The sequence below is a fragment of the Eucyclogobius newberryi genome, unplaced genomic scaffold (assembly GCF_026437365.1).
Source record: "Eucyclogobius newberryi isolate DKJ021-1_F unplaced genomic scaffold, fEucNew1.0.hap1 SCAF_19, whole genome shotgun sequence".
In the NCBI taxonomy this organism is placed as follows: Eukaryota; Metazoa; Chordata; class Actinopteri; order Gobiiformes; family Gobiidae; genus Eucyclogobius; species Eucyclogobius newberryi.
Genome location: NW_027315823.1, coordinates 17,236,762 through 17,258,947, shown reverse-complemented (window position 1 = coordinate 17,258,947; position 22,186 = coordinate 17,236,762). Strand labels below are relative to the sequence as shown.

Below are 22,186 nucleotides of genomic sequence, written 5' to 3'. Positions count from 1 at the left end.
ACCCCCTCCTCACCCCCCTCCTCACCCCCGTCCTCACCCCCTCCTCACCCCCGTCCTCACCCCCGCCCTCACCCCCTCCTCACCCCCCTCCTCACCCCCGTCCTCACCCCCGCCCTCACCCCCTCCTCACCCCCCTCCTCACCCTCCTCCTCACCCTCCTCCTCACCCCCCTCCTCACCCCCGTCCTCACCCCCTCCTCACCCCCTCCTCACCCCCCTCCTCACCCTCCTCCTCACCCCCGCCCTCACCCCCTCCTCACCCCCCTCCTCACCCCCGTCCTCACCCCCTCCTCACCCCCTCCTCACCCCCCTCCTCACCCTCCTCCTCACCCCCGCCCTCACCCCCCTCCTCACCCTCCTCCTCACCCCCGTCCTCACCCTCCTCCTCACCCCCTCCTCACCCCCCTCCTCACCCCCTCCTCACCCCCCTCCTCACCCCCGTCCTCACCCCCTCCTCACCCCCGTCCTCACCCCCGCCCTCACCCCCTCCTCACCCCCCTCCTCACCCCCGTCCTCACCCCCGCCCTCACCCCCTCCTCACCCCCCTCCTCACCCTCCTCCTCACCCTCCTCCTCACCCCCCTCCTCACCCCCGTCCTCACCCCCGCCCTCACCCCCTCCTCACCCCCCTCCTCACCCTCCTCCTCACCCTCCTCCTCACCCCCATCCTCACCCTCCTCCTCACCCCCCTCCTCACCCCCTCCTCACCCCCTCCTCACCCTCCTCCTCACCCCCCTCCTCACCCCCTCCTCACCCCCCTCCTCACCCTCCTCCTCACCCTCCTCCTCACCCCCCTCCTCACCCCCTCCTCACCCCCTCCTCACCCCCCTCCTCACCCTCCTCCTCACCCCCGCCCTCACCCCCTTCCTCACCCTCCTCCTCACCCCCCTCCTCACCCCCCTCCTCACCCCCTCCTCACCCCCCTCCTCACCCCCTCCTCACCCCCGCCCTCACCCCCTCCTCACCCCCCTCCTCACCCCCGTCCTCACCCCCGCCCTCACCCCCTCCTCACCCCCCTCCTCACCCTCCTCCTCACCCTCCTCCTCACCCCCCTCCTCACCCCCGTCCTCACCCCCTCCTCACCCCCTCCTCACCCCCCTCCTCACCCTCCTCCTCACCCCCGCCCTCACCCCCTCCTCACCCCCCTCCTCACCCCCGTCCTCACCCCCTCCTCACCCCCTCCTCACCCCCCTCCTCACCCTCCTCCTCACCCCCGCCCTCACCCCCCTCCTCACCCTCCTCCTCACCCCCGTCCTCACCCTCCTCCTCACCCCCTCCTCACCCCCCTCCTCACCCCCTCCTCACCCCCCTCCTCACCCCCTCCTCACCCCCGTCCTCACCCCCGCCCTCACCCCCTCCTCACCCCCCTCCTCACCCCCGTCCTCACCCCCGCCCTCACCCCCTCCTCACCCCCCTCCTCACCCTCCTCCTCACCCTCCTCCTCACCCCCCTCCTCACCCCCGTCCTCACCCCCGCCCTCACCCCCTCCTCACCCCCCTCCTCACCCTCCTCCTCACCCTCCTCCTCACCCCCATCCTCACCCTCCTCCTCACCCCCCTCCTCACCCCCTCCTCACCCCCTCCTCACCCTCCTCCTCACCCCCCTCCTCACCCCCTCCTCACCCCCCTCCTCACCCTCCTCCTCACCCTCCTCCTCACCCCCCTCCTCACCCTCCTCCTCACCCAGTCCTCACCCCCTCCTCACCCCCGCCCTCCTCCTCTTCCCCTGGTTGCGCTCCCGGCACACACAGCTCGGCGCGCGTGAGCACAACAGATGGTACAGTAGAGCAGTCCGCAGGAGCGCACCGCTTTGCACGCACCGCATCACATCTACCGCAGCCAACTTCACGCGACACCGGTGCGGGACTTCAGTCCACTTGGCTCGTCCCTGGAGTTACCTTTTGCACGCGCAGTTTGGGTAAGTTGTTTATTCCTCTCCGTTACAAAAGTGCGCAATGTCGTCGTCAATTAAACTCAGGAATGAAACAATTGAGGAGAATAATGACTCCTCATTTTCTTGCACATTTGATGCATATGTATCGTTTTAAACAGTGTTATTGACTTGAGTGACAGTTGAATTCAGCGCTCATGTCTCTCCGCATCACGTAAAGGTTGTTTGGAATGGGGGACAATGCTGCAATTATTTAATTACATTCAAAACTTGTAAAAAGCGTGACTTAAATCGTAAGAGCAGGTTTAAACTCAAGCCCTGCACGTTGTCTCGAGTGCGGTTCAAACCTCCGTTCTGCACCTTCAGTCGCGGATTTGGACTTTTCTCGATTAGTGGCTCTGCTTTATATTCATGCTGATCCTGCATTTTGAGGTGCCAAGGGTTTAAATATGAGGGATGATTTCAGTGACTGATCTTGAAGTGAACGGAACACACCCCTGCTTTATATTCCGCGCAGCACCGCTAGATTATACTTTGGGGAGTTTAGAAGTTATTGCGGCTGAGCTGGAGAAGCTGCTGGTCCCATTATCAAGAGCACTAAGCAGGTTACAGTGTTTTCTGTACGTCGATCGAGACATTCAATACTCAAGCATTATTGCATTTAGTTGTAGGCTACTTTGTTTGCAAAATCCAATTTGTATTACAATGCATTGGACCAGTTATGTGAAAGGATTGTCCTGGATTTTGAACTGAACGGTAGGGCAAACAGATTATTTTATTTTATTTTTAATTGTACTATACTTATATTTTAACTATGGCAGCATTATATTTAGTATGCAATCACTGAACCACTTGAGTTAGCATTAAATTCATTCATAGGTGGCTTTTAGTCAATATAATCTGTGTTACTTGAACGGTCAAATGTATTTCAAGAGGAGGTGGACCGGTGACATGTTGAAAATGACAGATGCCCTCCCATTGGTAACAGTGCTGCCTTAGTTGGCACTGAAGCAACAGACACTGAGACATAGTTGTGTGCCATCAATTCAACTCCATTACCAAATTTGCACCTAAATGACCAATCTTCAGCAATGCAGTTCAGCATCACAATGAAATAGCCTTTTATCACAAAGACTCTATTTATTGATGATACATTTAAGTTCAGTGGGTGTTGAGACTGGCACTAATCACTTTGAATCCTGCTTGTCTCATGCTTTAGGGACCACATGACATTTAGCTCAAAGCTCCAAATCCAACAGAGAACGTGCAGGTTGTGCAAATCTTATGGCATTCATTAACACAGAGGAGATCTTTAGATCATCACCTCTGCAGCGCTGGGTTGAGAATCCAAGACTTGTACTCAGGTAAGAGTAAAGTTTGCTCAAAATAATGTTGCTTAAGTTGAAGTACAAAGTAGGAGACTATTGCTCAAGTTAGAGTAATTTTACGAGAAGCTGTCTTAGCGTAATACACAAAAATGAGAAACGTGTTGATGGAGCGGCGCAAAAAGCCCAAATGCTCACTCTATCCCACCAAACTCCACACTTGCAGTGATGGCGGTGAGGTATTTGCACTGAAACTAACCACGTCTGCAGAAAATATGGAACTTTATTGGAGGTACAATAATGACGGATTATTTTTGAGCAATTTACAAATGATCATACACAGAAGAAGGGCAGTTTTGTCAGCCTTTTACCAGACTGACAAAGCTCCAGATTGATGAGAGAAATGGAATTCTGTAATTTAACGGACTATAGTTACTTAAAGCTCACATTAGCTAAGCTTCAAATGTACATTAATGTAGCATTCATTTGGGTTTTCATTTGGGGAAAGATTTCACATAATGATCACCTTGACATGATTGAATAAGCCTCTGTTGTGTACAACAGCTTCAAATTAGATACAGTATAACAATTTTATCAAGATCATTATTAGGCCCGAGCGCCACAAGCTGGCGAGAGGCCTATTAATCTTGTAAGGCCGTGCGAAGCACGGCTGCGAAAGTGCGCACGTAGTGCGCACGAAATCGAGCGCAAAGCGCTCGCCCACTTCCAAACACTCACTAATGCACTCCTTCACTCATGCACGCCCCGTGCATACTAATTAGTAGTAGGAAAATGGAACATTACCGTTGTAAACGGGCGAAGCCCGTGCAAAAGTGCGCACTAAACGAGCACTTTACATTGAGATGACGACCGCAAAGCGGTCGTCATCCCCATATAAAGCACTCATTTGCGCTAAGTAGCTCACGAATACGTTCCCCATCTCTTGCATGTTCCGTGCATATAAGCATGTAATGCAAAAATTGAACATTATTACTGTATAGAGGGCCAAAAACACAAAGTGGGCGGAGCCCACTCAAAATTAACGAAAGTACCCGTCAGTGACCAGGGACCCACACCATGAGGTAGGAAAGCGCGAGCGCTTTCCGAAAATGTATAGTTTATGATATTTGAAAAATGGGAAACATTGTTTTCGCATCGGAATATTCTTCTTCTTCTTCTTCTTCTTCTTCTTCTCGGGACCAACCCCCCTATTTTTCACCCAGTGAACATTGACGAAAAGTCACAAAAATGTTCACACCTCTAAAAATCGTGCCTCTCTACATTCTGGCTATTTCCCTTTTCTAAAATAAAAAAATTGGCGCGTCAGCGCCCCCAAATGTACCAAAAATGCATTGAGAGATGGGAAATGACCCCAAAAAAATCTGATCGTAGAATCATGAAATTTGGCGCAGAGGTAGATGGTGACAAGAGAAGTAAAAAATATTATTACGGCAACGCCGTCCGCCCAACCAAATGTCGGCCATATTGCTTCAAAAATGGCTAAACATGACTTCGGAGTTTTTCCAAACGTCGTACTTTTACGAACTCCTCCCAGGGCGTTAGCCCTAAAAAGCTGAAATTTGGTAAAAATGCTACTGAGGAGTGGGACATCAAAAGTTATCCAAATTACATTGATACCTCTCACGGTCTCTGTGCGGCGAAGCCGCAAACTGTAGCTAGAATTTCAGAAATCTCCCATATTTAAAATTTCTGCCGTTTGCGCGGATAAAGTCCGAATTGCGTCAAATTAGAATCAGTTGTTAAACTCTTTGCCCTAAACCTACTTGAAGTGAAATAAATTCATTTGGCGCCACAGCGCCCCCTACAGATTTTATATGGAGGTTAAATGTTTAGTTTTGCGAAATTATATGAAATTTGACACACAACTCAATTTTAGCATCCCCATCAAAAAAGTCAATGAGACCCATGTCATAATTGTTATGTCGTAACGATGACCGAAACCTTTCATGTTATTCCAATGGGGAAATCGCCAGAACATGTTTACACTTTAGACTTTCACAAACTCCTCCCAGGGCGTCAGCCCTATTAACCTGAAATTTGGTGAGACTCATCTTCAGGACCATCAAAAGTTATCCACATTTTCATTCAAAGAGTCACGGTGTCTGTGCGGCAAAGCCGCACATTTTGCCAAGAATTCAAAATAAAATAGCTTTTTGATGGTAAAACAAAGGGGAGAAGATGTGACAGCGTCACAGATTCAGCAGTAGGCGTAATAAAAGGACAATTGGGGCGCGTTAGCGCCCCCTCCTCTTGCGGTGTGGCGGCGGTGTGGCAGCGGCGTGGCGGCGGCGTGGCGAGGGCCGATCATTGCCGCTTGCGGCTATATTTATTACTATTATTATAATGATCAATATCAGTGAATGTTATATGTAGGTTTTTATAATAAAGTGTACATTTGTCAGAAACAAACAGAGATACTGAACTCACACTCGGACCAGGTGAGGTTTATTAATGTTTGGTCTGAATAATTTTTAATATCTATTTTTATGTAATGACAAAGAAACTCCAAAAGCTTAGAGTAGGTGCTAATCCAAAAATATATTGTTAAGCAATGCAAACATTTGATTAATTACCATCTCGGGAAAAGTTTTAGTATGCAAAATATCAGCTTCCAAGTACTTAACCAGAATCAGAGTTTGAATATATAAAGCATGGCAAATTTAATTGTAACCCTTGTAAACCAAGGACTAAAATGTTACGTTAATATTTATATTTTGACTGTGGTAGTTGACACTGATAACTAGAATTGGGAGTAGCGCGTTAGCTGGTAACGTGGACTACTCAAATTACTTTTTTAGCGTTAGTTTTGTGCACCCATGTAATCTAATACTAGTTACTTTTTCAAATCAGTAAAGGTTAGTTTTGGTTGGATCATCATCTCTTTGCCGGTCTCATCTCCTCACAGAGCCAGGATTGTTCCCCAGCTGCAGAGCAGAGAAAGAGCCGCGGCAACAAAACTTTCAGATGCACGTTTTGAAAAAGTCCTTCTCCTTCGTTATAACTGCTATTTTGTAGCTGAGGAGTAAATGTCGAGTAACAGTGATGTGGCGAGTTTGATTTGAATAAATGACTAAAGGATCCATCGCTTCAGGACGTGCTTTTTGTATGGCACTGTATTGTGCTAATCCGTCAACATAAAAGATGAATAAAGCTCAGTCAAACGCATTTACTTGTTTAGTTGATATTTTAATAATTATATTACTGTGTTCAGCGATGCAAAGGGGGGGTTGGTAAACAATATAGGTTATACAATAATCTTTATTATTGGTAACGCAAGAGTACTCTAATGCGTTACATTTATACCAAAGTAGCACAGTAACTTAACGTAACACTGCTGAAAGTAATGAGGTGAAGGCTACTCTAAATCTGGATTTAACCCTCTGAGGCCCAGAGGAGACCCAGAGAGTCAGAGAACCCTCTAAGACCACTAGGGGGTAACCTTACCATAGTTTAGAACATGTTTTGAAGGCTATTAAAGGTAGTAGTGAGTGTTTAGTGACCTGTAATGTCATGATCTGTGGTAGAGCTCAGCTGGTCAGAGTTACAGGCGCAGCTTTGCCGTTTGCACATGTACCATTGGGTCTCTGGAAGGAGCTGTTCTGATGTATATACTGTATATACTGTATATACTGTATATACTGTAGTGTAGTAATTATAGAACATCTTGAACTGTGACCTACCGTATATTGAATAAGAAATATGTCAACTTATATCACCCTTTAGATATGAATGATAACTGGTCTGGCAAGAGAGTTTGCTCCAGTTTATACGCTTAGTTAAATTTAATTACATTTATTTTTGGACCCCCAAAATCACATCAACAGTTTCCTCATCGGGCCCCCCAGAATTGTTGATTTAACAAACAGAAATTCTGAGAACAAAGAGAATTCAAATGAAACAATAATTAGATTGTTGCAGATTAACAGCGTTCACAGGATAACTGCCCCTGTCCTTGACCCTCCTTCTCGTCCCACGGATGGACAAGCTGTATGGACAAGCTGTATGGACAGGCTGTAGATGGACAGGCTGTAGATGGTCCAGGACTGATGGACAGGCTGTAGATGATCCAGGACTGACCTGGATCCAATTGCAGATAGAATACGGCCAGAAACATAACATCTAGATGAGATCAGCCAGATGAGGCTATATATACTGGAACAGTAGCTGTTTTACTGATCTTAAAATACAGACAGCTCCTCTCACACTGCTTTTGTGTCCTTGGGCAAGCCACTACATCTATATATTGCCTCTGGATTCACTTAACCATGTGAGTAATGTTAATAACTAGTAAGAATACACTATAAATCATTTTGCCCCTATTTCCTTTGCTGTGAGGGGCACATTTTGGTTCTAGCAGTTTATCTTCTCTACAGAGAAAGTACAGTTGACATGTTTTAGAACTCCCAATTGTATTGTCACAAGTGCCTGGAGGAAGACCGTGAGTTAGCCTCCTATATGAAACTGTACTATGGGCCAGTTTGACGTTTTAAGTGTGAGACAAGAGAGTGCGGAAGGGATAGATCTAATGCAATAAGGAGCTGCTCTTTTTGAGTGCTGGTTTGTGGACTACATGGACTGAAGCAAAGCTTTGAAGAGGAAATCAAAAGCACAGAGCCACTGCAGAGATCCACTGTTGTATTGACTTTATGTATTCCTACATGTTGGTGCTGTATCTTTTGCAGAGATCATTATCAGCCTCATTCAACTTGAAATGAAGAAACTGTGGCTGGTTCCCTGTTGATACTGAAGAGTCTGTTCTGTTGGTGGTTTTTAGATTCTAGCATGATGTCATACTCTCTGTCATACCCTCTTGATCAAATTGCAGTTTGCCATGAAATGTCTAAAAGATAAATGAAAAAATGCCTAATCTGATGATTTCTATTAGTGACTAGACTCAAACTTCTTGTATTACTACAAAAAACTGCCTTTTAACTATATTAATTTTAGCTGCCTCCATCTGTATTAGATATTATTGGCCTATGGAATGTTGTGATATCATCTGAAACCCAACAATTGCCTGTATAGGTTGTGTTCACATTTTAGAATGTGATGATGTCATAAGACAAGCCCTCCACTAGCCCTGCACCCCCAAACTCGGAGCGACTCTGGCTGCTGTTAATGTCTTATTGCATTTCGATGGGCCCGGCTTGCAGTGTACTGCTACGTGAGCAGCTGACGTCACCCAAACATAACCAATGTTTTCTTCTATCCATCCATCTTCTTCCGCTTATCGGGGGGCGGGTCGCGGGGGCAGCAGTCTAAGCAGGGACTCCCTGACGTCTTTCACCCCAGACACTCCTCCAGCTCCTCCTGAGGCGTTCCCATGCCAGCCGAGAAACATTGTCCCTCCAGCGTGTCATGGGTCTTCCCTGGGGACCCTTCACAACTGTCAGGCAGTTGTCTGACAGTTGTGAAGCTTAACTGCCATCCCCAAATGACACAAACAACTGGACCAAAACAGTAAGAGGAAGTCTAAAACACCACAATGTTGTAGGGTTGGTTTTCAAAGCACAGTTACAGTACGTGTAGTACAGACAAGAATAAACTGATAGCAACTGAACTATGAGTTTCAAAAGGATGAAAAAGGAACATTGCTGGCATAGCAATAAACAATACAAAAAAAGGGGCTCTTTGAATGGTGAAAAATGCTTTGATGGCACCCTAATCAGGAAGCTGATACTTATGAATATCTGCAACAGTTACATCTGAACCAACACAGCAAGACACATTAAAATGTACTGAGCAAACTGTGTGAGCTGTCAATCAGAAGCTGTCAATCTTACTGTAGCCTGACACTCTTCTTTATTCATTGTTTGGAGTAAATGTCAGTGCAGTAATTCATAACATTACCAAATGACAAGATTCTAATTTGCACACTTTAACTTTCTTTGCATCAAATTTGACCTTTTTCCAGCACTACGGATAAGAACTAATTCTCATGTATGTGAAGCTCACCTCCAAATGCTTTTTCTCAGTGGTGTTGTGTGAAATGTTTACAGCAGTCAGTGCATTGTACACAAAAACACAATATGTATCTACTCATAGGGATGTCACAGCATAACATTTTAGTCACGATGATCATGAGGAGAAATATCGCAATTTAACGATTATTCACGATTATCAGCAAAAAGAAACGTAACATCTATATTGTATTTTATTTCATGTTTAAACTTGAAAATAGTCCTGTGTGAGGAAAACGTGTTTTTATAACAATTAACCTGCCAAACATTTAATGCAGCAGATCATTTGAAAAATTAAATATAATGGCTACAAATTAAATAATATTAATGCAAGTTTATTGGCCCCTCATTGTAGCTGTTTAAAGTACTATATATCAGTTATATATGAGATGAGCTCCATGGTAACGCAGACACTCATTATAAACTGCTAATTGACAGTACAATACACACACATGGGCTGGGCTCCGTCTGATACACATGCACACACATGTGCACCCCACCTGGACACATTCCTGCGGTAGACCGCAAAAACCCCACCTACCCCAACCTAACGTGGCCATAAATAATTGCGAAAAAATAAAAAAAAAAACAGTTAGACTTGACTAGACTGGTTACTATTTAACATAGTAGCATTTTAGATTCTTTCACACAAACATCTAAACTTATTAAAGCTGAATTATGATTTTTAAACCGCATTCTGCATATTCTCTGGCCACTGGCCAATCAGAGCAAGAAATGCAGTGCCACTATAGATATACTAATACTAATACTATAGCGCTTTATTTTTACATCTACAAAATAATATATTTACTTTTCTGAGGTAATGCCAGGTCAACAACCTCTGATAAGACTTGATTTTAATTAGTTAGGCCAGGAAAGGTATAAGAAGAGTGAAAATATTGCCTTTCCTATTTAATGAACAAAGAGTTTTCCCCAAAGTAGACCACACGCCCTAATATAACACGTTACTGATTCTATCTGTCTTTGTTTGAGGTAACCATGGGTTCCAGTATGAGGAAACATTAGGCCAATTGCTATAACATTAACAATTTTAAACTAAATATTATACTCTTGAACACTGAATAGTCCTCAAAAAGCCACTCCAACAGGAAGCTGAAGCCCATGAATAGAAAGGCGCAGATGGTGCTGCTCTCATCACTGTTCTCAATACCGCCAATGAATTATAATTACATGGCCTGAATTCTACTGAATTCAAATACAGGTTTAAAAATAAAAAAAAATTGTCACATTTATATATATATATATCACTTTTATACCGTCGAGGCACTCAAAGCGCTTTACATCAAGGAACTAGTCACCCATTCCCACACGCAGTCACACACCAGTTGTTTGCAGACACTGGGGGCATGTCGGGTTGAGTGTCTTGTAGCTGCTGTCGCCCGGCAGCAGTATCTACTCAATTGAAATAATATCAGTATTTGTAATTAGTTATTTGGCAAAATGATGATGCTTTGTATTAGGTTGGTTGAGCTATTAACTAATATTCTGTCCAATTAGAAGCGCTTCATGCCAGTGTCGCTCTTTTTAACCATAAATGCATTGGTGATTACAGCTACACGGCAAATAGTAAAAGTGTGTCCCTCTGCCACCAGCAGTTATGCAGTATTTAATGTGGAGCAGCAGCCCTGCTTATGAACGAAAAACAATTAGTGTTGAGTACCGGGCATATATAACCCACTTGTATCTTGATAGCGGAATCATCCACTTAGTGCTAAAATATGGTGAAACTAAAGAAAACTAGTGTTCTCTACCTCTGTATCTCATCTTTTGTGGAGGGTTACTTAGGGCACCATGCGGCTTCAAAGAGCTTCCCTGCCTAGCCTCCACAAATAGAGAATTTGAAGGGGAATTTTAAATAAGTGGATGAATATTTCACCTCAACATTGATTCATATAGAGCCATGATGTTCCCACACTATGGGAGGCAGTTATGTTCTTGATCTATTTCCTCTGTACATTAAACAGGCTTTTTCATTGGTAAGTATAGGCAGTAAGTTTCTCATTTACAGAAGTTGTTGAAATTGCCACGCTACTGCTGATAGAGGCTATAATCAGCTATAATTATTGATGTGCATAGAAGGTCAGTGCAGTCTATCTATAATATTTAATTATATTGCATCATCCACAATTAAGATAAGATAAGATAAGATATTCCTTTATTGTCCCACATGGGGAAATTTCATTGGTGCAACGCAGGTAGATACAGAGGTAGATACAGAAGAACAGATCACTTATAGGAAGTCTGAAAAACACTTTCAGTAGAAGATCTCCTATAAATAAATAAAAACTCCCATAGACAAATAAATAAATAAATAAATACCATTGCATGTGATCCCGACAGTAATTGCACATGAATATGTGTCACGACAGCACATAGATTGCACATGAATTTCACAGTAATTGCACATGAATTCCAACAGCAATTGCACATATGACAGAATTAATGAGAAATCTTATCCAAATGATGTTATATGACAAATAAAAATAGATTTACAGACTTTGATTTCCATTAAAGTTGCATGAGCGTAATGACATTTGCATGAGGTGATCAATGGTTACAGTTTAAACTCGGCTGCCTGGTATCCTGGGTAACATGTGCCTTCAGACCATCCTGAATTTAGACCCAAGATGCGTTTGAGCTGGATGTTTACAGCAGTTTCAAATTCGTGAAAACAATTAGACATTTTCCAAAAACTTGGACCGTTCTTCTTTCTGTTGGCGTTACCTGAAGCCCAACAAATCTCTTCAGTATTTTGCATATCGATTTGGCTGCTAATTTAATCATGCATTTATGGAAAGCAGACATGAAACCGGCACCAAAATATAGTACATACATATGAGTTTCAGTTTTCAGTTACCAAAAAAAAAACTTTTTAATATTACATTAAAAATGTTTTAATATTACATTTTATTTTAGCAACATTTTACATTTCAACAGTTTTTAAAGGGGAAAAGAGATCATGTGCAGCCAATCAGAAGGTGCATAAGACTTACTAACCCTCAGTTATTGTGCTAGACAACTTTTGTGGATGCAATGTACTGGCGTATGATTCTACCAGTAGATATGAGTGCTATGTCCAGTTTAATACACACTACATTTATGCCCTGTCCCCTGTGTTCAAATCAATAGTAAAAACGCAAGTGAGAAGATGTGGCCAGGTATATGGCCATTTCTGATTGATTGAGGCTAAGCCTGGCGAGTACTTGGATATGAGACCGCTGGGAAAACCAGTGGAGCAGCTGTGGCTCTAGTGCAAACTGGTTTTGTGTTCTTCAGCAAGACACTTGACCCACATTGCCAGGATGAATGTGGTATGTGCGTGTTGGTGGTGGTTGGTGGGGCAGGCGGCGCAGATTTGCAGTCTTGTCAGCTGCGGCTGTATTAATAGTAGTTTTATTATTATTTCATTATCATATTTCACACAAATATTCTCTGTATACTTTGGAAATTACACTTCTCTTCAGTCCTAACACAGGAAGACAGGAGTCAGAGCAGGCTTCATTACAGCTCTCACATCTCATTCATGCAAAGTACAATTTAGGAACATTTGGGACAATGTTCAATATTTAAATGTGGGCACTAATTGGACAGTATTCTGTAATAAGAGAGAAGGAGATTTTACCTTGTGCAGTCTATTGAGATGCTATAGTAAGCCATACTGCATTCATGTTCTCATTAAGTCGCCATGTTTAATTACCCTTTTCAGATGTCATATGTACAGTTACCAAAAATATTTAGTTAAATATATTATATTTAACTAAATAAAATATTTATTTTATTCTAAATCTAGTTGATTATGATTATGTTAACATTAAAACTGATGTGCATCCAGATCTATAAATGTGACTAATTCATGATATACAAGAATAAACACACAGCTTCTCCCTGAAGGAAATTATGTTTTTTCCGCATTGAGATTCACTGTACTATGAGGCCACACTGAAGGCCTTTGTAACCATGGCAACCCACAACAGCAGTCACAGAATTGTACGATTAGCTGCTGCTATGTGAAAAGAAGAGGCCTACATCACATTTATACAATGGCAGATTATAAAAAAATACTTTTTACCTCATATGTGCTACATAAACCATTTTGCAACCTTTGCTAAAGTGATACTGGGAAAATATACAATGTTGTGCGTTTGTGGCTCACAAGAGAAGAAAAGAAATATCGATATTAAAATCTTTTCAGAATATTAATTAATGTATCTATAAACAAAAATGTGTGTATAAAGTTAAGAAAATCAGTTTTGTCATTGCTGCAACCACCTTAATTATGGTTTAGCTTTTTTGCAATACCTACATTTTACACTACTACTGCGTTTTGCCCATATTGTGCTATAATCCTTCCACATGCTTCACACCAGTGCCTAGACTGCAGTATATTTAGCTACAGACTACTATTGACTGGAGAACAGCCTCAGAGATGAGCTCTTTGCATTGTTGTGGGAGGGAAGACTGTTTTGAGATAGAGATAGAGTTTTTTTTTCCCTTCTGTCTTACAACTGCAATAACTATGACGAGAAAGGCCATAGTGGGATCAGAAGAGCATCCCCTACGGCTTCTAGTGTTGTGACTCGAATTTTCCCAGCACACATTGCAGCAATGACTATTGTTTGTTCTCTCAAATAGTTCACAAATCTTTCAGTGTCTGCAAGGTTGGAAAAATAAATGGGACATTTTCTCAAGTTAAGTTTTCTTTTTCTTTTTTGCAAGAGAGGTAAAAGATCAGCGTTGAAACTCACTAAAGAAACTAACTTTCTAAAAGAAAGAAATCATCTAATTTTATCTCTCTTGTGTAATAGTGCTTTATAGTAAAGGTGCCGTGTTTTTACATAATTACAAAAATAAGTGTCTCTGAAGGGTGGCAAAGCATTCTATAACAGGGCAATTTAGACTTATATATAATAATCTGATTATTATCAGATTTGTTGTGTTATAAAACTATTAAAATTATGTAAACAGCAAAAACATCTGACTTATTTTGGGTTTTGGTCCCTCTGATTACACACTTGCAATTAACAGGTTTCCTGTCATTGAAATAATCTCAAAGATCCATAAATCAGATAATAATCAGATTTTGGTGTGCATGTAAACATGGCTGTCAAGCGCTAGATCTTTTGCTTATAGCCATGCTTCAACGGCTTACTATTGTCTATGTAACCTTAAGAAATGGCCACTTTGCTAAGCATGAGGCCAAGATACATGTTATATTACTGCACTTTCCATTACATCTTTTAGTTGTACATTTAATATGAGATTGGGCCCAGCTTGATTATGACATTTAAATCAATGGTAACGTGTCCAGTTGTTGCTCATTGTCATTGAACATTATTTTACATATATTATTTGTTATCTTTTGCAGGGGAGGAACTTTTTGTGCATGTTTTTAGTGGTAGGGGAAACCTACTCAGACACAGGGAGAACATGCAAATTCAGCAGTCCCTATACAGGATTGGGAATCGAACCCAGGACCTTCTTGGTGTGAAGCGAGAGTGCTAATCCGCTGCAGTACCGAACCGCCACGTATGTAGTGTTCCAAAAATAAAAATAAAGGTTTGTCACTCTAGATGACATTCACCTATGTTAAAACTATGCATAATTATAGATATGAGCATGTTAACCTTGAGGAGGAAATATGCCATATTTACACAACATTTACATATGGGGTCATAAAAATACATAAAATCTGTGCAAAACACATGCGCCTGAAGGCTTGCATGGAGTCACCATAAGTACTGTTGCAGCAGCTCTGGGATTTTGTCTCATGGAGTATTGTTTGTTTTTGCACATGATTTGGCAGTCTCTCTGTTTCACAGACAGCGCTCTGGGAGGGTTTTCAGTTAGTCTGAGTCTGACGTTTAGATGATACTATTTCTTGTAATGTTGATTTTATGTGCATCAATTAAAATTTCTCTCTGCTGAAGCAGCACACGTGAGTAATTTAATGACTTACCAGCAAGGCGTTCTGGGAGCGCAATTGGAAATATCACTGTCTAATTTGACACTATTTGAGGCCTTTTGTTGATTAAAGCCTAAGACAAACAGGCATAATGACCTAAACTGACTTTGACACAGTATTACAGTCTGTAACTGTATTTTTCCTGGTACTTTGAGCCTACTTTCTGGGGTGAATTTGTTTTCATACTAATGTTGGTGACAGGAAAACATCGCTACAGAAGTGACCAGTGAACAGTGATGAGAAGAACACTTTGTAAATGTATTTACTTACATATTCCTTTACATGGTCTAATCATCATACTGTATTCTGAATACTTAGAATTATATATTATATTGCAAAAACACAACATATTAAAACAGCCTTTTGGTTTTGTTTTAATGTTTTTAGTGAGTTTATTTATCACAATTGTTTATAATTGATTTATAATTTGTTCATCACAAATTAGAAAAGGAAAAATTGGACACGCACGAAGCTGCGTTTTCTATTTTTCTCACTAATTCGGCGCAGTTTGAAGCAAAATTATGTTCTCAAATACCATAATGTATTCCTCTGATTTTATGAACGTAATGTATTCTTAATACCACCAAATGAAAAAGTAACTTTACCAGAATACAGTTACTTAAAATTAGTATTCTGAATAGGGATTTTCGGTACATGTATTCAGTTACGCCCCAACACTGTCAGTGAGTCACTATAAAGTAGGAGTGAATGGTTATAATACACCACATTTGTAAAGCTAATCTGAGTAACTAATTAAAACTTACATAATCACTCCAATATAGCTTAGATGATATATAAGTAAAAGCCCATAATAATGTCTAAATGATGCGTAGTTCCTTCCAACACGTTTGCTTGTACTATGGCATGTGGACACAAAGGTACAGAGATGTTGACAGACCTGGTCCCTCTAAGTCTAAAATTAGACAGGGCGCTGCATGGGTTGTAAATAGACGAGGACCACAGGGCCGTTAGGAGGAAAGAGTAAGGGACAAATGTAATGCGTTTGTTCACTGAGGCGAGTGTTGCTGGGGTCTGTATTTTACAGGTCACAGTGTTCCCCCAGGATAATGTCTGATTGATCCAAGATGAAATCTAATCCTACACCCATAATTCCCCCCCCCTTTGTGAAGGCTTCCAACTCTTGTCTCTTGATCTTCACAACCGCGTCGTCCAGGGAGCGGTACCAGGAACTTGGAGGAGTGCCCGAAAAGGAAGTGAAGATTTTAAGTAGAGTGAAAAGATGGTTTGAAAGAAGAGTTAAGGAGGCCCGAATGAATGACCCATAACAGGTCAACTTGTAAATAAAGTCAGTTAGTTTCAGGGTAAAAAAAAACCTGGTAGTTTCAGGTTAAGCAAATGCAGGTTAGTTTCCTGAGGGCGGGGTTTAGGCCGCTCAAAGCAGTATACATTTGAGCTGGTTAGACCAGCTCCGGAGATTGAAACGTCTTGATTTTTTTTTTTACATCGTCCAGATGACTCTTTCATATTTTCAAGAAAGTCATATTAACAAAACAAAACATTATTTGAGGGTTTATGAATTATATGCAAAGGAAGTGGCTATATATTGAGATAAATAAACAAAAATTACACCTTGGATTTTCAATCAAAAGCCTTAGAAATTTGTCAAAATGAACCACACTCATGTGCGATTAGAGATAATTATTTAGACAATACCAAATACAAGATATATAAATATATTTTACAAATACGCTACAGTGCCCCGTTTGAATTAAGACAAAAATGTACTTTGATGTAGACGAATAAACCTTCTTGTTATTCTGAACAAAAAGCCAATGACAGTATAAGCACTTTGATTATTATTCTCCACAACACAAAAAAGACATAACTCTATCTCAAATGCGGTCCTGAAAATGTTTGAAAAATCTCCCATTGCAATGCCTGAAGTGGTATAAAGTTATTACTGTTCGGGAGGGGTGATGTAGGCAAGAACGGCTTTAATTGTTATTATCATTACAAACAAACTTCAGCATGCCATTGCTTCCATTTACAGAACAGGTATGTTATCACCTTAAGTAGAGCTTATGTTGGTAGGTTGGTTAAAGCCAGGGGATTTTATTATGGTAAACGTTGTAAAAGGTTTTTTCCCTAACATGAATAATGTTGTAACTTAACCAGACTGCTGCCAGTCATCTGTATCTAATTGCAAAACATTTTATTGATGACAAAACTGGAATAAAGAGTCTGATACATCACTAAAACATTGTGGTGAGTGTGGTTGGCCATACAATGAAAATCCACCCTGTTTCACTTTGTCATCTGAAAAAACATTCTAAGTCACATGCATGGAAAGTCATGCATGTGACTACATTATAGTGGTGTGGCTAAAGGATTGTAGGAATGAGTTAGAAAGCTTTAAAAACCGACTTCCTCTTTCCACAATTTGTGAATATGGTTGCGTGTGCACTGAGAAGCATGTGATCTGGGACACTGCCTTTCCTCGATACACGTACAACACAGACCTACTGAGACTCTCAGGGAGAAGATACTGTCATGAATAATTAATCCAATTGTGTATGCACTCGTCAAACGCCTATACCACCAGCTCCACTCTCATTTTTCTCTTAATATGCTGGCACAACTCTGAAGCTTCCTTCAAAATTCAATACATAGAATCACACTTTACTGACCAGGGTCCTCATTTATAAACGGTGCGTACGTACAAAATGGGGTCCAAAAGTGATGTATGTGATTTTCCACATTAAGTTTGGGATTATAGACAACTTGACGTGGGATTGTGTGGTTTTGTCCACAAACTCTGCTCCCTGCGTACAGAGTTTTCAGAGACGAGGCAGAAGATGATCTGCGCTCAAAGAGGAGAGAAGGAGTAGACTGAGGAAGTTTGAGTTTAGTGTACAATGTATTTAGATCCCTTTACTATTACTCATTTAATCACAACTGCTTGTAAGGGTAATTAGGAGGGTGTTTTGTCCTCACATTAATGCATCGTCATTTCAGAATGAACAAGAAAGCAGAAGGTGCCGGCTCATTTTGTTGTATTCAAGCAAAAGCTGGAGATGAAGTTTATCTAAAGCAAGCGTCTACCTGTCAAAACGCTGCTGTCATAGGAACCGACCGGCAGCAAAGCTCTGCCCCCCCTCCCTCTGCACCACAGAGGTTTCACGCACACACAGCACACACACTGCGGACGACCTGCTGTTTCCTTGCACGTGCAAACACCAGCAGGGCTTCTGCCTCTCGCGTCTCACACACTTCCACTAGGCGCAGGACTTTGCTTACTCGAGAAGAGAAGGGCTCAGTCCGTGAGCCTACAGAGAAGATCCTGAATCTGTAAATGGACTTATGAAACAACGATCGGATGGAGAGAACACTTTTTTTTATGCAACATTGTAAAATAGATTTCGATATCAATGGGTTTCTTACCTGATTAAATAAAGGTTAATAAAGAAGTAAAAATGAAGCGCTGAGACAAGACCAGATCCAACTTGCAGATTTAAACTTTCATTTGTCTTTACGCAGGTGGAGTTTGGATCGACTCAAATGATCCAACCCGGTGTGTGACATGTAGCCCAGTGACCGAACCTGACCCAGACCCAACTTGCTCTTAAGGGTCCCCCTGTTTAAATAAAACAGGGGGGACTTTTTTTTTTATATATATATATAAATGAGACCCCAGTGCAGGCAAATAAACGGCTGCATTTTACCTAAATAAAAGAGTAAACTTTTATGTCGGTGCAATCCCTCATTCGTCCAGGAGTGTTCCATTGTAGAAAAAGATTCAGTTGTAGTCATCTGGACTCGTTTCGACTCTCATCCAAGAGTCTGACTCTTGGGTATAAAAATAAAAACACACACATGCGAATAGTTTTAACAAAAAAAAAGCAAACAATTCAAAACACTGTCCCAACTGTGCTACGTCACATGAATTGTATAGTGTGCATTGTGAGCTTTCACTTTAAGCTTTTAACTACATTTAACGTCTTTCCTGTCTAAAAAGCAAGCGTAAATCTATAGCTTCAATGATGTGCCCATTAAAGAAGTATTAATATGACTGGGATATCAAACCTTGGGAGATACAGTGGCACTGTAATTTGTTTCAATCTCAAAGGCCTCTTTAATAGAACGTCCTGACTGTGGTGTAGTAATAACTCTTTAGCTGAAACACTGCGCAGAGGGTCAGGCAATGAAACATCGAGATTTATAGCACATCAGTATTCCACCTTCACCTCAGCACCTAACAGTAGTGACGTTAACGGGGTGAATGGATTAGACACACCTTGGCACATAACATGAATTCTCTGTAAATGTTGTGTACTATGTAAAACACACCAAATTAAATTGACTTGATTCACTAAATTGAGTATTTAGATTAGATTTTGTATGTTTCACATACAAAATCTATACAAATCTGAAAATAAATCATTAAATTCTATTTATTTTTGTAAAATCACAACACGCCTAAAATCACGGCCAAAATCACAACAGCAGTTGCCTCAAAGGGTGACAGTGAAAAAACAGATTAAACAATGTTCATAGGCACCCCGTGTCCTTAGACAAATGTCCCAAGCTCCCCTGTCCTTAGACCCTGCTTCTCATCCAGGAAAAAACTCTTTGGAAAAAGTATAAACCTGGAGAAGTTCCACAGTGAAGGAGAGATCAGACGGACAGGCGGATGCGAGATAGACAATGGCGCTGAATCCGCTCAGGAGGATAGACTTATAAAAAACCGTTCGTTTCTCCAGGGAGTTGAGCAGCATCTGGATCCACAGGTCATCGATGTGCCTGTTCCACTCCCACCGGGGAAGTGGGAAAAGAAGAAGAAAAGGCAATGAACAGATTGGAAGTGAAATTAAATATTAAATATAGAGGATAGTGCTCAAGCTGCCATACTTCTCCCAGCATAGTTGCTCCTTGGGCAGCGTAGCTGAGAAACTGTAGGTTTATATTTCTGTTCCTAACTGGCCTGACCATAAACTATTTCAAAGAGGAACATTTTAAGCCTGGTCTTAAATGAAGAGACTGTGTCGGCTTCTTTAACATGGACAGGAGCTGATTCCATAACACAGGAGCTTGGTATCTAAACACTCTCCCTCCTACTGTGCTTTTAGAGACTCTTGGGACCACCAGAAGGCCAGCATTTTGAGAGCGAAGAGCTCTGTTTGGATGATATGGTACTATAGCATCTTTGAGGTGGGATAGGACCATGTCATTTATGGCTTTGTAAGTCAGGAAGAGGATCTTAAATTTGATTCTAAATTCGAAGAGAGTCGAGCACTGGTGTAATGAGCTCTCTTCTTTTAGTTCCCGTTAGTAATCTTGCTGCTGCATTTTGAACCAGTTGTAAACTTTTTATAGAGCTTTTAGGACACGCTGCGAGCAGGGAGTTACAGTAGTCTGATCTAGTCGTTACAAATGCATGGATACGTTTTTCAGCATCGCTTTTAGGCAGGATTTTTCAGATATATATTGCGCAAATGGAAATAGGCTGTTTTACAGGCTTGATATGAGCTTTAAATGAGATCTCATGGTCAAATAAGACTCCAAGGTTTCTTACAGTAGAACTGAGGGCTACACTGTGACTCTGTTCAGATAAAGCGTCTCGTAGATGTTTAGGGCCCAGCACAAAGACCTGGGTTGTTTTTCAGCGTTAAAAAGCAGTTAATTAAGTGTCATCCAGGTTTTTATATCTTTCATGCAAGCACTAAGTCTGTCTACTTGATCGGTCTGATCGGGTTTCATTGATAAATACAACTGAGTGTCATCTGCATAGATGCTTTCTGATAATGTTACCTAACGGCAGCATATAAAGAGTAAACAGAATTGGACCGAGTACTTAACCCTGCAGCACGTCGTAAGTTACTTAAGAACAAGGTGATCTAGACACACCCCTGACCATATTTATCCTGTTGAATGTGTTTATGATATTTTTCTGCACTTCAGATGGCCTGACATCACAGCCCATATATTTTCGCTGCTTTAATTCCCTGCTTGCATAACCATGCTCCAGTAGGTGCACATGTAATTTATATTCAGTGCAAATGTTACCTTAGACACTGCTTCAGCCTGACCTCTTGGAGCAGGGTTTGTGTTATGGCATTATCCTAAATACCACATCCAAACTGCAGGCCAAATTACCAATGGTTTTCATGGGGCTGACTGCTTTCCAGTTTGGCTTTGAGGGCCCAGGGCATTTTCTTTATTATTTTGTTGGCAATGATTTGGAGCTCAATATGTACAGTAACACATATGTTAGGCCATATGAAATGTACAATAATACAAGGATTCATAGGGCACTCTAGCAGTAGTACCATATACACGTCATACAATCAAGATAAATCCCTTGAATAGTCAAGGTTCTCCACAACTGTATTTTTGACACGTTCTTTTGGGCAATACCAAGCGATCATTGGCAATTGAGAGAAAATTGATGTTCATTCTTCAGAATGCAAAAGTGTTTCCTCGATGAGATTTGAGACGACTGAGTTTAAGCTTGTCAGGGACACTCCAATGTGCTTCAGGGAATCTACTGTAAGCAGAACAAACATTGTATGGTCATTCTATACCACATTTTCCACTTTTACACAAAATGATGTGTCCTAATGTGTCAGTTATGATTGCTTTTCATTGCAATTAGAGGCAAGCATGAAGCAAGTTGTGACTTTGAAAAAAAAAGAAAGAAAAGTTTTTTGTTTTTGTTCTGGAGTTAATTAGTGGTCTGGGTTCTGAGGGTTGGAGTAGTTTTGTTTTTTTTGCAGTTACTTGAACACCACGTGAATCAGAATCCACAGCAGTAGTTGTCATTGTTGCACCAAAACATATAAGCTGCAGTCATTGTTATCCACACAACAGTCTCTAGTGCTCTCTGTTCCTTGTTTTCAGACATATTTTCTTTGTTCATGGGAATTACTGAAAATACACTGTTGTCCTTTAATTAAAAAGGACAACCACTACTTTGAAATAATGAATATATATATATATATATATATATATATATATATATATAGGGCTGGGCAACGATAAAAAAAAAATA

At 41.6% G+C, this 22,186-nt stretch overlaps 1 protein-coding gene across 1 annotated transcript in view; it reads left to right on the top strand.

The window, feature by feature from the left end:
• The first annotated feature begins 1,747 nt into the window (after positions 1 to 1,747).
• The window catches only part of LOC140365474 (caM kinase-like vesicle-associated protein), a 34,757-nt gene continuing 14,318 nt past the window's right edge, over positions 1,748 to 22,186 (top strand). The window contains exon 1 of the mRNA XM_072451931.1: positions 1,748 to 1,915. The gene's annotated coding sequence lies outside the window, so the exon portion shown is untranslated. The remainder of the gene's footprint in view (positions 1,916 to 22,186) is intronic.